The sequence below is a fragment of the Scyliorhinus torazame genome, chromosome 1, assembly GCF_047496885.1.
Source record: "Scyliorhinus torazame isolate Kashiwa2021f chromosome 1, sScyTor2.1, whole genome shotgun sequence".
NCBI classification, from domain to species: Eukaryota; Metazoa; Chordata; class Chondrichthyes; order Carcharhiniformes; family Scyliorhinidae; genus Scyliorhinus; species Scyliorhinus torazame.
In genome coordinates, this window is record NC_092707.1 from 348,644,176 (window position 1) to 348,659,703 (window position 15,528).

At 50.0% G+C, this 15,528-nt stretch overlaps 1 long non-coding RNA gene across 1 annotated transcript in view; it reads right to left on the reverse strand.

The window, feature by feature from the left end:
• The window catches only part of LOC140403947 (uncharacterized), an 80,555-nt gene that overhangs the window by 29,762 nt on the left and 35,265 nt on the right, over positions 1–15,528 (reverse strand). Inside the window, exon 3 of the long non-coding RNA XR_011938475.1 lies at positions 14,520–14,982. This is a non-coding gene — a long non-coding RNA (uncharacterized lncRNA). The remainder of the gene's footprint in view (positions 1–14,519; positions 14,983–15,528) is intronic.

Below are 15,528 nucleotides of genomic sequence, written 5' to 3' on the forward strand. Positions count from 1 at the left end.
GTTCAAGACCAACAATTGCTACCTGGCGGATGAGCCCAGCAGAGACAGAGCCACTTCTTCAAACCAGCCACATGAGATCAAGATAAAGGCCTTATCCACTTGCACAGTACCGGTTGCTCTGAAGTTAAGTATAGATTATTGTAGCTGATAGGTGTAGTTTAACTGGTAGTGTATTGTGCTTGCATGTTGAAGTAACCCTTGGGTGTAAATAAACCATCTTTGAACTTGAACTGACTAACTGGTTGTGTGGTCATTTGACCGACATACGGGAAAGCCTTGTGGTTCAGTAAGAGAAATAGAAACACCCACAGTATTGGCGACGCTGTTGGGACATAACATCTTATCATAAATAGAGCCTCATCACTTTAAAGATCAACATTATTGGCAACGTTGGTAGGTTAGTATTCCCATTTGCAACAATGCCTCTATTAATAAACATCATGCAGGGCACGCATTCTTCCAGTCTTTGAAGGTTTTTTCTTCCATCGACCATCCAGCTATTTCATTTGGCCTGAACATGATCTTTGAATGTTAAGGCATACATCCAAAGCCTCAACTTTGGATATTAAACCCCCTGGTATAACTGCAATTTGTAAGTTATTTCTTCGCAGGTATCTCCAGCTTTCATTGATTGTATGGGATCTGAACATGTCCTGCACTAATCAGCTGCCTTCTTTGCAAAGGCCACTGGGACCGCCTATTCCACTCATTATTGATGCACAACTTCACTTCATCCTCATCCATCTAACAATTGTCATGGACATGCACAACCCCTCCTGCAGGGAACTTGATGTTTAGCAAGTTTTTACAATTGAAAATTACTATAGGCTTTCATTTTGTTGAGTGCCATGTAGGCCGGTATCACCGTGAACCTTGTCTTCTCAGGTCCTCTGGTTTTCACTAAAACTGTTGTGAAACCTTTCATAGTTTGGTTGTTGGGTATATCAAAATTCATGTGCATGTCATCCATGTTGCTGATGCGACATAATGGGTACTTGTGTGTTAGTCACTGATTTGACGATGAAACACTGGAAACTGATAATTTTGTCATCAAAGTCTTTTGGTAGTCTCTGAGCAATTTTGTTCTTCTGCCACAACACAAGATGTATTTGAGCCATTAAATTGGTTACACCAACCAACTGCTGCTATGAAATCTTTGCTGGACTCAGGTTTTGATTTGACCGACTTAAGTATTATATGCATTGCATTTCTGGTGATAATATAATCGTTCCAACGCTTTTTAAGGGTCCGTTCTGATGCACATTTTTCAAGATCAGGACAGTCCTGTTGTGGCACATTTGGTTTTGGACATTTTCTTCAGGGTGATTCCTTCTTCTTCCACTCACACCAGTTTTTCACTCATACCAAATTCCTTTGCTGCAGCACAGTTGCTTGATTCCCTATGCTGACTTTTCAGGTGAGTAAAATCTGAATTTCTGAGGTGAAAATTTGTGCCCAATTCCAAATGCATTTCATAACAGAAAAGGGCGTCTGACGTATATACCGAGTATAGGCCTAAACATGACTTTTGGAGTTGAAAATATGGGGTGGTTTTAAATGCCAGTTCGAAGTATACACTGGGATCTATGGTATCAATCACACCAAACATTGTGCAGGATTTCCCTCAGGGGACTATTTCTGGGTCCACAAACCTTCCCTTGGGGAGAAACAACTATTCATTGTGATCTTTACAGGAATGTCCCCCTTAATTGGTCTGGAGACAGGCTCACCATCCAATTAACAACAGTGGGTGTGTTCTCAAAGCTGGTGGGATAATCATAGATTTGTAAGTTCGTAAGGTCCAGGAGCAGAATTAGGACATTCAGCCCATCGAGTCTGCTCTGCCATTCGATCATGTCTGATCTCATCCTGGCCTTAACTCCACTGTCTTGTCCATTCTCCATAATCCTTCAACCCATTACCAATTAAAAGTCTGTCTAACTATTCCTTAAATTTACTCACTGTCCTAGCATCCACCGCATCTGGAGTATCGAGGAATAGTTTCTCCACAACTCCATTTTAAATGTTCTACCTCTCACCCTAAGACTCTGATCTCTCGTTCTAGAATGCTCTACAAGTGGAAGCATCTGCTCCACGTCTACTTTATCTACACCTTTTATTATCTTGTATACCTCAATTTGCAGGATTTCCCTCAGGGGGCTACTTCTAGGTCCCTTCCTACGGAAGCTAAAGAAATTTGGCACGTCTGCATCGACTCTCACAAACTTCTACAGGTGTGCGATAGAGAGCATCCTATCCAGCTGCATTACAGCCTGGTATGGCAACTGCTCAGTCCAAGATCACAAGAAACTGCAGAGTGTGGTGAACTCAGCCCAACGTGTCACACAAGCTTGCCACCCCCACATTGATTCTGGGTACACCTCTCGCTGCCTCAGGAAGGCAGACAGCATTATCAGAGACCCCTCCCACCCAGGTACTGCCTTCTTCCAGGCCCTTCCATCAGGCAGAAGGTACAGAAGTCTGAAGACTCGCACATCCAGACAAAGGAACAGCTTCTTCCCCACAGCTACAAGACTCCTCAATGACTCCCCCTCGGACTGATCTGTTCTCTGTAAGAACACTATTCACGGCGCCCTATGCTGCTCTTGCTCATGTATTTGCTTTGTTTGGCCCTTATTCCACACTGTAACCAATCACTGTTTGTCGATGTACCATTTGTCAATGTTCTCTGTTGATTATTCTTTTTGTTTACTATGTACTTACTGTGTACGTTCCTTTGGCCGCAGAAAAATACTTTTCACTGTACTTCGGTACATGTGACAATAAATCAAATCAAATCAAATCATTTGATCCCCTCATTCTTCTAAACTCCAGAGAGTAGAGGTCTAAACTGTTCAATCACTCTTCATACAACAAACCCCTCTACAGATAGTAGCACCCCTCCTCCCCATGCCGAATCAGTGATCCTCGCTCTTCTTGATCTTTCATGGTCTACTGCTAGTTCTAGGTATGTGCCCAGGATGCACATTGGAGATGGAGGCAGCCTGCTGCTTTCTGCGGCCTGTGGCCTTTGATGCCCTTGGAGGACGTCCTATGGACAGCCTGGAACCGTGGACGACATACCGATGTCACTGGCATCGCCGTGCCACTCTGTTCTGCCCACTGCCCTTGAAATGCGTCAGTGTCAGGAGCAGGGGATTCAGAAGAACTGGAGAGCGCCGTCATCTGCTTGATGGCAGGCCTTTCTGCACTTCCTCCTACCTGATTAGTCCCTGGGGGTTTCTATGGGATGCAGTGGCAGCTGGAGTGAGCTCCAGAGGCCCCTGAGTCATATGGCTCTACCAGTCTTGGCTGCTCCCCAGTGTCTGCACCATGGTGTCAATGCCCTCAACGATACTCCTCAGTGACTGGGACGTGCTCTGTGGTGCCTCTGCAATGTCTACATGTGTCTGGGACATGTCCCCCAGTGACTGAGACAGGTTATCAAGGCCTCAGCTATGGTCATCACAGACTGAGCCATGCCTTGGGCACCAGCACTCAAGACACAGACGCCGTGCTCCAGGCTTTCTACTATAGTCGCCACGCTAGCAATGTTGGCCTCGATGCCACACATTGTCGGCGTCATCTCCTGCACTTGTAGCCTTTGGACTCCTCCAATCGGCTATACACTTGTTGGAATGTCATCTGCATCAGCTCTGGGAGAATTTTGTCCAGAGGGTACCATCTGACTGGGATGCAGCTGAGTCCTGGGACCCAGCAAACCTCCGACTGTTGGTACTCCCTTGGTTGCTCCTGTCTTTACTTGATGTGCATCACCAACTGTGGTGCTCACTAAATTGTACACCAGACATCTGCCCACTAATGGTGCCCACCGAGGTGTCTGTTTCTGCGCAGGTGGAAGATGGTGGTGACAGCTGTGATGCCTCCATGGTGGTCTCCTTGGAGCTCTCCTCCGAGGTGGCCTCTTGGGTGGCAGGAGGGGAACGACTCCGAATGGCCCGGCCCTAACAGATCGAGATCCTGCGAGAGAATGGACATGTGGTCAGTGAGAGTGAAGGATCATTTTGCCTGTTATGAACAATCCACTTGAGACAGGTCATCTGGGTGAAGGGGCAATGGATCCTCACCTCTGTGGAACAGGCCAACCTCGCTGTCGGTGACTGCTCGCTCTTCGGTGAACCCCTCAATTTCCAAGACCCGTTCCTCACAGGGGGTGAGGACTCGGATCTCGAGGACTCCGCCCCCATCTTGGCACTTCCCTGTTTATTATGGGCTATCTTCTCCTGTGGGGACAAAGAGAGAACATTGTGAGCCGCATGCTTGATGGGTCAGGTTGGGTCGATAGCAGGTGGCATGTGTGGGCACTGCACCTGGCCATGAAAGAGTTGCGCTGTTGGATGCCAGTGGATTCTGAGGAGCAAGCACAGAGATCGGATGTGGGGAGGGTGCAAAGTTTCAGCCAGTGATTTGTGGTGGAAGGGGGAGGGGGGTTGGGAATTTGAGGGATGGCCGGCGGAACTGATGCCAGCAGAGAGGTGGTAATTTACCCTTGTAGCTCGGTAGAGGTCGTTGGCCATTTTCTGACATTGTACTGCTGTCCTCCTGGTCATGCTGCCCGCACTGACAGCCACTGCCACTGCCTCCCAGGTGGTATTGGTGACCCTGCTGTTGGTCCTCCGACCCCTTCGAGGGAGCAGGATGTCCCACGTCGCAACAATGGCATCAAGGATCTTGGGCAGGTTGGCATCCCCATCTGTGCGCTGCCAAGCTTATGTGTTAACTGGGAATGAATGGTGAGGGTGCGTTTAGAAGCAGCTCCCTCTTGTTAGCGGTGAGATGCTGAGGCACGGGTCTGGAGAATCAGACGGCAAGACAGACAGTAATGGCGAAAAGCTCGTGGGGGCTCATTTCCAGCACAAAGTGTCGGTAAATACGGCTGCGTTCTCGCCAATGTGGCCATTGAGAAACACCCCACCAAATACACCCAAAATCACACTTAGAAATGTTTCTGTTAAATTGCGCCCATGGAGCCTTGAAACTAGCGTGCTGGTCAGCAGGTCTTATTTTAGCTCCCACTTGACGGCGGTTGAATTCCAGCCTCTTGTATCAATTCAAATTATCCCTGAAGTTTATTTATAAATAGAGTTTTTGGTTACTAGTAGTATTACAATGCAGAAAGCTGTTGATTCAGTGAAATAATAGGTCAATTTTGTACCGAAATAGTTAAACAAATCAGTCAACTGAATTTCTTTTAGTGGTGTTTCTTTGAAAACCTTTTAGGTAACAGATAATAGATTATTCTCAGTAGCAAACTAATCATTTCCAGATGTTGTCAGATTAAGGCAATTATTTGCACAATGGAGGCCAGCTACATTAATTCTGATTTAAAAGGTCTGTCAACGACCACCTTGGGGGCCAGCACAGCCCTTTTAAGTTCAGATCATTCTGAATGGATTGTGACGTTGGTTAATTTTCCAGAGATATATGTTGAGCCGTTTAACAGTAAGGTCGTTAGGGGTGATTCCAGAATCTGGTGCTCCCAACTGGGAACAGGACTCAAGTGGAGCACATCTCAAGAAATTGCAATCATTCAGCCAATAATTTTCCGTCCATATAAATGGAAGTCATGTGCTAGACTCCCAAAATTTCCTGAGATGCATTCCATGCAACCTTATACCCTACTGGGAGCAAAAATCATGGAAGCGTCCCTGTGGTAGTATTGTAAAACACTGGGGTCATTTTAACCCCTTCCCCCCCCCATCCCCCATCTGAATGCAGATTCTGGGCACAAAAGAAAGACACCACTCATTGTCCGTATAAAATGAGGATCAATAGGATATTCAACCCAGCATGAAATTGTAATTACTTTTGTTATGACCAGGTGAGGAGGATTTGAATGGCTGCCCTATTCCCCCACTCCTTATTTGACTGATCCAGGGATTTTTAATGAAAAACGTATACTTGCCAATTGAGTGAGTGTTTAAATGTTTACATAGAAGCACCAGATAGGTTTTTCTGAGTTTCAACACAGAATAGGATTTGCTTTACCGAACTTAACCCAAATTAACTAAAATTAATAAAATACGCTTTGACTTTCATGGGTATATGTCTGGTGAGGTTGGTGACTTGGATGGCTTCCCGATGGAGTTGGTGGTCCCATTGCTTCCCTTGTGGATGCGATTTAAAGATGTAGCTGGCTTATTTGGTTGTCCTTCAGTGTTGACAGTGGAGACAGTGGTCACAGTGAGGAAACAGGATTCAAAGCTTGCAAGGTGGGTTGGGGAGAGAGAGAGGGTGGGATTTTCTGCACTCCAGTAGCATGTTTCATGGTGGGTGGGGCGGGGGTTAGTTACAGGGTCATTTGGTCCCTGGCACCCTGACTGGCAATGCCACCCAGGCACATTGGCACACTGCACGGGTGCACGGGTGGCAGTGCTAAGGTGCCTGGATGTCAGGGGCAATGCTAGAGTGCCATCCTGCCATATTCCCGACCACCTGAGGGTCTCCAATGGCGTGGGAGACCCTCCCCCAAGATACCGTTGCGACTGGGATGCAGATGAAGGCCCAACGAGAATCTTCCTCCCACTCCCGATTCTCGGTTACACCAGTCGGAAAACACGCCGATCCAGAACACATCTGGGCCAACGTGGCATGCAAAGGTCGGGCCATGCTTACATCATGGACATCCGAGGAGACGACGAGAGGCCTGCAGCTATCAGACCCTGCGGAATGGAAGGTGGAGCATCTTGGCTGTGGAGCCCACAAGTAGCAGTTCTGAGAAGGTGGGGGATGGGGTGGCTTTTGCTCTGCTGTTGTCGGAGCTTCTTGGAACATCAGCACTTGCAGCATTTTGCCTGGTCTTCACTGAATTGTCTGACTTGCTTAGGAACGCCACAGACTTGGCCAAGTGCTGGCAGGGATGCAGCGAAGCAAAGGATATCAGAAGGTTAGGTGAGGGTGGGAGAGGAAGTTTCTGGGGAGGGGATTGAAGCTGGAAAGGGGTGATGAAAATATCTAGGAGGGGAATGAAGGCAGGTGGAGTGGGGAAATGAAGGCAGGAAGGAAGAGAGAGTGGGGAGAAAGGTGGAGCTCTGTGGGAATGTGTTACAGGAGGGAAAGGATTGAGGGAGGGAGTTCGGAGAGGTGAAGGAGTAAAGATAGAGATAGATGTCATGGAGAAAGGAGCTGGAGAGGGAATTCACAGGGCTGAACATGTCTGGGGGGAAGAAGAGGTAGCCGTGGATGAAGGTGTCATGAGAGGAGGAAGTGAGGGAGAGAGTAAGGAACAGTGAAGGAATAGGGGAGAGGAAAGAGTGAGAGATAATGTATGAGTGAAGGGAGAGGACAGAGAAAGGGAGGATGTAGGAGTGAAGGGAGAGGATGGAGTGAGGGACGATGCTGGAGTGAAGGGAGAGGATGGAGTGAGGGAGGATGTAGGAGTGGAGGGAGAGAATGGAGTGAGGGAGGATGTAAGAGTGGAGGGAAAGGATGGAGTGAGGGAGGATGTAGGAATGGAGGGAAAGGATGGAGTGTGGGAGGATGCAGGAGTCGAGGGAGAGAATGGATTGAGGTAGGATGGATTGGATTGGATTTGTTTATTGTCACGTGTACCGAGGTACAGTGCAAAGTACTTTTCTGTGAGCAGCTCAACAGATCATTTAGTACATAAAAATAAAACAAAATAAAAAGACAATACATAAAAGGGCAACACAAGGTCCACAATGTAAATACATAGACACCGGCCTTGGGTGAAGCATAGAGGGGTGTAGTGTCAATGAGGTCAGTCCATAAGAGGGTCATTTAGGAGTCTGGTAACACTGGGGAAGAAGATGTTTTTGAATCTGTTCGTGCGTGTTTGTATCTCCTGCCCGATGGAAGAAGTTGGAAGAGTGAGTAAGCCGGGTGGGCGGGATCTTTGATTATGCTGCTCGCTTTCCCCAGGCAGCGGGAGGTGTAGATGGAGTAAATGGATGGGAGGCAAGTAGTCTTTCCTGAGGAAGTATAAGCGCTGTTTTGCTTTCTTGGTGGTAGCGTCAACGTGGGTGGACCAGGACATATTGTTGGTGATGTGCATAGCTAGGAATTTGAATCTGCTAACCATCTCCACCTCAGCCCTGTTGGTGCTGACAGGTATGGAGGAAGAGGACAGAGTGGGGGAGGATGTAGGAGTGGAGGGAGAGGATGGAGTGAGGGCAGAGGGCTGGCATGGAGGGAGAGGACAGAGTGAGGGAGGATGTAGGAGTGGAGGGAGAGGATGGAGTGAGGCAGGATGTAGAAGTGGAGGGAGAGGATGGAGTGAGGGAGGATGCAGGCTTGGAGGGAGAGGATGGAGTGAGGGAGGATGTAGGTGTGGAGGGAGAGAATGGAGTGAGGGAGGATGCAGGCATGGAGGGAGAGGATGGAGTGAGGGAGGATGCGGGAGTGGAGGGAGAGGATGGAGTGAGGGAGGATGCAGGCGTGGAGGGAGAGGATGGAGCGAGGGAGGGCGCGGGAGTTGAGGGAGAGGATGGAGTGAGGGAGGATGCAGGGGTGGAGGGAGAGGATGGAGTGAGGGAGGACGTGGGAGTGGAGGGGGAGGATGGAGTGAGGGAGGACGTGGGAGTGGAGGGAGAAGATGGAGTGAGGGAGGATGCAGGCATGGAGGGAGAGGATGGAGTGAGGGAGGATGCAGGAGTGGAGGGAGAGGATGGAGTGAGGGAGGACGTGGGAGTGGAGGGAGAGGATGGAGTGAGGGAGGACGTGGGAGTGGAGGGAGAGGATGGAGTGAGGGTGGATGTGGGAGTGGAGGGAGAGGATGGAGTGAGGGAGGATGTAGGAGTGGAGGGAGAGGACAGAGTGAGGGAGGATGCAGGAATGGAGGGAGAGGATGGAGTGAAAGGGGATGGAGAGTTGGAGTGAAAGGACCGAGTGTGTCATGATATGCAGACGCACACATAATGATAAACAGACGAGCAGCTAATGGACACAGAGAACAGCACATGACCAATAAGCAGGCAGGACACTCAGAGGTGGGATCCGACTATAAAAAACACGAGGCACTCACACTCCATCTCTTTTCCACTGATGAACATCTAGAGAGTCAGTCAAGGGTGTTGTTACAATCTCACACCTCCACCACGTGGCTAAGAGCTAGTCTGGTTCAGTCAGAGTAACCACACTCAAGTTAGCAGAGAGTCGAACTCACAGAGAACTGTGCTAACTGTGCTATTAGTTCAATAAACCTGATGAACTAACTTCAAGGTCTGGAGTATCTTTTTGATCTATGCTGTGTCCAGTTGCAGCCAGTGTTAGACCAGTGTACCTAACACGACATGATACCAGGAGACTACTAATTTAAGCTGGCTTACCTCAGTCCATTCCGTGACGACCAGCAAATGTATCCTGGCACCGTGGAGAAGATTCAGGCTCCTCACCAGCTCAGGACCTCCGGTAATCTCAGTGCCAAACTGGCGGATACTCAAGCAAAAGTTCCTGCTGTACATCGAAGCCTCAGACCTCGAGGGTGCATCTGATGCAAGAAAGATCACGCTTCTCCTCTCGATAGCGGGTGATCAAGCCATCGACCTCTTCAACTCGTTTAACTTCACCGAAGGCTAGGACAAGACAAAGTTTCAGACCATCCTGGACAAGTTCGATAGTCACTGTGAAGTGGACACCAATGAAATCTTCGAGCGCTACATATTCAAACAACGTCTTCAAGGTAAAGATGAATCTTTCAATGCCTTCTTATCTAGCCTCCGCCTGCTAGCGTTGTCCTGCAACTTTGGTGATATTGCTGACTTCATGATCAGAGACCAAATCGTGTTTGGAGTTCACTCTGATCCTCTGAGAGAGCAGCTCTTAAAAATCAAGCATATGACCCTGCCAGTCGCGACTGAAACATGTACAGTGCATGAGCACGCAAAAAATCGATATTCCCAATACAAATTGGCTGAAAATGAGAAACGTGCCTCCCACGAGGCAGTGAGTGTGCAGGCCATCTCCCGGATGCAGCGCCTCAGCATTGAAGACAGCGACCATCTCATACGCTTTTCCCGGTGCCCCACGCATGCACGATGCAAACTGGATAACGAAGCGGCCGACACCCACACTGCGCAGGTGCAGACGTCTGCCGACCGCACTGCACATGTGCGACGACGTACACCGCATCACGCCGCCGACGTCATGACGTGCCCGAACTGCGGCAACGCCCACTTAAAGGGACACTGCCCTGCAAGAGCAGGCAATGTTTAAACTGCGGGAAGCCTGGACACTATGCAGCCTTGTGCAGGTCTGCACCACCAGTCAGAGGCCAGCGCTCCCAATTCCGACGATGGCGCGTCCAGAATGTGCAATGACGATTACAGAATTCTGATCCTGGCAGTACAACGGATCCAGAGGATGAGTACCTGGAGTCTGCCTACCGAGTGGGCATCATTACCACACGTGAACATGTCACACTTAACTCATCTCACATTCAGTCCATCCTCGCTGTGGATTCGGAGGACGAATGGCGTGCGGTGATGCAGGCCAACCGCTGCTCCATCCAGTTCAAGCTGGACACAGGTGCTTCTGCCAACCTCCTCTCACAGGCAGACTTCATACGCATCAAGAAGCCCCCCAAGGTCCTTCCAGCAGCCTGCCAGCTCCTGGACTATAACAGTAATGCCATCACAGCACTGGGGTCCTGCCATCTACTCGTCTCCAACCGGAGCACGCATGCACGGCTAAGGTTTGAAATTGTCAAGCCGGACAGGGCATCCCGACTGAGCGCGCATGCCTGCAAAAAGCTAAACCTGGTGCAGCGGGTCTATTCAACGACATCCTCCAACGTGGATCTTCAAGCTGGCATTGACAACATCCTCGCTCAGTATCCAGATGTGTTTGACGGGATGGGCACTTTGCCATATCAGTACAAGATCCTACTGCGACCTGATGCCAAGCCAGTGGTCCATGCACCACGCCGGGTCCCCGCTCCGCTGAAGGAGCGCCTGAAGGAACAGCTCAAATAGTTGCAGCAGCAGGGGATCATTCCCAGGGGAACCGAACCCACTGACTGGGTCAGCTCGATGGTGGTGGTTAAAAAACCCTCTGGAGACCTGCGCATCTGCATTGATCCCAAGGATCTCAACCAGAATATAATGCGTGAACACTACCCCATCCTGAAGCGGGAGGAACTCACCAGTGAGATGGCACATGCAAGGTTTTCCACGAAGTTAGATATGTCACATGGATTCTGGCAAATCCAGCTGGATGAGTCCAGCAAAAGGCTCTGCGCCTTCAACACACCGTTTGGGAGGTACTGCTATAACCGTATGCCGTTCGGCATCGTCTCGGCATCGGAGATATTTCATCGCATCATGGAGCAGATGATGGAGGGCATCGAGGAGGTTCGCGTGTACGTGGACAACGTCATCATGTGGTCCACGACCCCTGAGGAGCATGTTTCCCGTCTCCAGCAGGTATTCCGCCGTGTCCACTCCAATGGCCTGAAGCTGAACAGGGCCAAATGTTACTTTGGCATGTCGACACTCAAGTTCCTCGGAGACCAGATCTCTCAGCGGGGCTTGTGCCCCGACACAGAGAAGGTCAAGGCCATCGCAGCCATGAAGGTCCCGGAAGACAAGAAGGCGGCATTGCGCTTCCTGGGCATGGTCAATTTTCTGGGCAAGTTCATCCCAAACATGGCCTCACACACCACGGCCCCACGAAACCTAGTGAAGAAGTCCACTGCCTTCGAGTGGAAGGTGGCCCATCAGGCAGAGTGGTTGGAGCTGAAAGCCAAGCTCACCACTGCATCCGTATTGGCATTTTTCGACCCAGACAGGGAAACAAAAATCTCAACAGATGCGAGCCAGGATGGCATCGGTGCGGTCCTGCTGCAACGTGATGACACCTCATCCTGGGCACCGGTTGCCTACGCATCAAGGGCAATGATGCCCACCGAACAAAGGCATGCACAAATAGAGAAGGAATGCCTGGGCCTTCTCACTGGCATTCTCACGTTTCATAACTATGTCTACGGCCTGCCGACATTCACAGTCGAAACGGATCACAGGCCCCTGGTCCACATTATCCACAAGGACCTTAATGACATGACGTCTCGGTTGCAGCGCATCCTCCTCAAACTCAGAAGGTACGACTTTGGCCTGGTGTACACGCCTGGCAAGGAACTCATCATTGCCGAAACACAGTCCCGCTCCATCACCGTGCCTTGTGAACCACTGAGCGTCATCCGGCAAATTGAGTCACAGGTTGTGTCACAGGTGAGGCTGTGTGCTAGCACCCTCCCGGCATCTGATGAGAAGGAGATTCGTATCCGTGAGGAGACAGCCAAAGACCCCCTCTTGCAGCATGTTATGCAACACCTCGTCAATGGCTGACAAAAAGGGCAGTCACCTCAATTTTTCAATGTAAAGGACGACCTGACGGTGGTTGATGGCATCCTCCTCAAACTGGACCGGATTGTAATTCCACACAGTCTCCAGAGCTTGGTGCTCCGCCAAATCCATGAGGGCCACCTGGGTGTGGAAGAGTGCAGACGCAGAGCCAGGCAGGCTGTCTACTGTCCCGGGATCAGCCAGGACATCGCGAACATGGTCCTTAACTGTGCGACCAGTCAACGCTTCCAGCCAGCGCAGAGTAAGGAGACACTTCAGCAGCATGAAATCGAAACCTCTCTGTTGTCCAAGGTTGGCATCGACCTCTTTCGTGCAAATGGTCGTGATTACGTGTTGATTATTGATTATTTTTCCAATCACCCTGAAGTCGTGAAGCTCTCAGTCCTCACATCTCGGAACGTCATCAAGGCCTGCAAGGAGACGTTCTCCAGGCATGGTATCCCACTCACTATCATGACTGACAATGGCCCGTGCTTCAGCAGCCATGAATGGGCTCTGTTTGCCCAGTCATATCTGTTCAAACGCGTCACTTCCAACCCACACTATCCGCAGTCAAACGGAAAAGTTGAGAAAGGGGTGCACGTAGTGAAGCAGCTCATCTTCAAGGCCGCGGATTCTGTGTCTGACATCCACCTTGCGCTGCTTGCGTACAGGGCGGCCCCACTGTCCACTGGCATGTCGCCGGCTCAACTCCTGATGAACAGGGACCTGCGAACGACACTTCCAGAAATACACGTGCCCAACCTGGATCACCTCCCGGTGCTGCAGAAGGTGCAGCAGCTCCGAGACCGGCAGAAACAGGGCTATGATGCTCATGCCACCGATTTGCCCGTGTTATCCCCGTCAGATACTGTTCGGGTCAAGATCCATGATGGAGGCTGGTCAGCTCCAGCTGTCATTGTCCGACAGGCTGTGCCCCGCTCGTATGTTGTGCGTCTGGCTGATGGTTCTGTTGTGCGACGAAACAGACGGGCACTGTGCAAAGTTGCCTGCCCGCAATCACATTCTTCTCCATTTCCTTCTGTTGTTTTGCCACCTCCTGATACCTCGACTCACGAGGCCACCAGTCAGGCTTCAATCCCGCCCATCAAGGTGCTGTCGTCCCCATCACCACCTCTCCGGCGGTCGACCAGGATCAGACCCAAGCCACAGAGACTGGACTTATGAACATTTGTGCTGTTTGCTATGTTCTGTGTTCTCGCATTAGACAGCTGTTTTCACATGTACATATGTTCACATCCACTGCATGTATATATGCTAATATTGGCCTATTCTTGTAAATACGTTCACATATGTCATCCAAACATAAAATAAAAGGGGAGATGTCATGATATGCGGACACACATATAATGATATACAGACAAGCAGCTAATGGACACAGAGAACAGGACATGACCAATAAGCAGGCAGGACACTCAGGGGTGGGATCTGACTATAAAAGACAAGAGGCACTCACACTCCGCCTCTTTCCACTGATGAACATCTAGAGAGTCAGTCAAGGGTGTTGTTACAATCTCACCCCACCACCACGTGGCTAAGAGCTAGTCTGGTTCAGTCAGACAGAGTAACCACACTTAAGATAGCAGAGAGTCTAACTCACAGAGAACTGTGCTGTTAGTTCAATAAACCTGATTGAATTAACTTCAAGGTCTGGAGAATCTTTTTGATCTATGCTGCATCCAGTTGCAGCCAGTGTTATACCAGTGCACCTAACACGACAGAGTGAGGGAAGATGGAGGAGTGGAGGGAGAGGACAGAGTGAGAGAGGATGCTGGAGTAGCTGGGGAATGGGAACGTTAGGGGGAGTTGTTGCATGATCTGCCATTGCCCATGTGGTCAAACCCAAAAGCAATCGCAGCCACATGTTAGGCAGTCACATGTGCTGTGTGGGAGTGGGTGGGGGAGACACTGGTAAGCAGGGTGGAAAATTGAAAGGGAATCCCAGCAGGCAGCATTGGAAAAGCACTCAACAGTCAGATGAATGTGATGGTTGAAGGCTCCATGTGCTTGCATTAGGCTGTGAAAGGCCTAGTCACAGGCACTTTCCCTCCAGAATCACTTGCACGCAGCTGAACAGCAAGGGTTGGGGGATAGGGGTGGGAGGACCTCATAAAGCTGATATAATGATGCTGAAATACAACACTAGGCATTATTTACTGCATGTGCGAATATATTTACATGTCAGATGGTGAGAATGGTCACCCGTGTAACCACTTGTGCTCAGGTTGTTTTCATTTTCTTCGACCGACCTCTTCTTCTAAGTTCTACTGGGATATCCGCAGCAGGGGTGGAGGCGGCCTGTGGAGTTGTTGCCTCTGTTGCCTTTGCTGACTTTGGCGTCTGTCCTCTGGAGAGCTGAGACCTGAAAGTCCCCAGTTAACTTTGACTTTCAGTGGACCAGCTGACTTTGACTGCGGTGTCAGAGGATGAGGCTGAACGGGTCACAGGTTGAAGGGATTTATAGGGAGCAAGCAAGCTCAAAGAGTCCTGAGTGAAGGGTGCAAGTGATGGCTGTGATGCCTCGACTGCTGTGGAGCTCTCCTCTTCGGCTCCCTCCTGGCTGCTTTCAGGGCTGTGGCTGAGGGTGGGCCTGAAAAGGGGTCCTTCTCTTCCTCTGGCCTTGGTCCCTTCCTGAAGGCACCTGCAAGTGATAAATGAGAGTGCAAGCGACAGCATCAACTGATTCCAAGGCGGAGGCACATTCAACACTCAGGCTTGTATTCAATGGAGGAATCCTTACTGGGTGGACAACCAAGGCCAAGCTCCCCAATGCCAATGGCTTTGCCCCTTTCAGCTTCCGTGAGCTCTAGGGCCCTTTCTTCAAACTCGGTTAGTGCCCTCAGGTGTGGCCGACCCCCTCCGGTCTTCTCTCGCTCAGCTCAGTTTTGCAAAAGTTTATCCTGCTCACACAAGAGAATTCTTGAGAGGGCTTGCATGTTACATTGGCTGGAACATTGCATTTTGGAACATTCCTCCCCCCTGCACCCCTTATAATACAGCCCACTATTGTATGGCAGGTCATCACTGGAGTGAATTAGGCAGAAGTGTGGACCAGCTCCCTCCAGAGCGCAGAGCACATCCACATGTAAAGGTAAGACTCATACATGTATGCAATGTGGAGGCTGCTAGATCCATCTATTCCTACACTGGGTCCCTCCCTTCCACACTTTCTCCCCAACTCTACGGG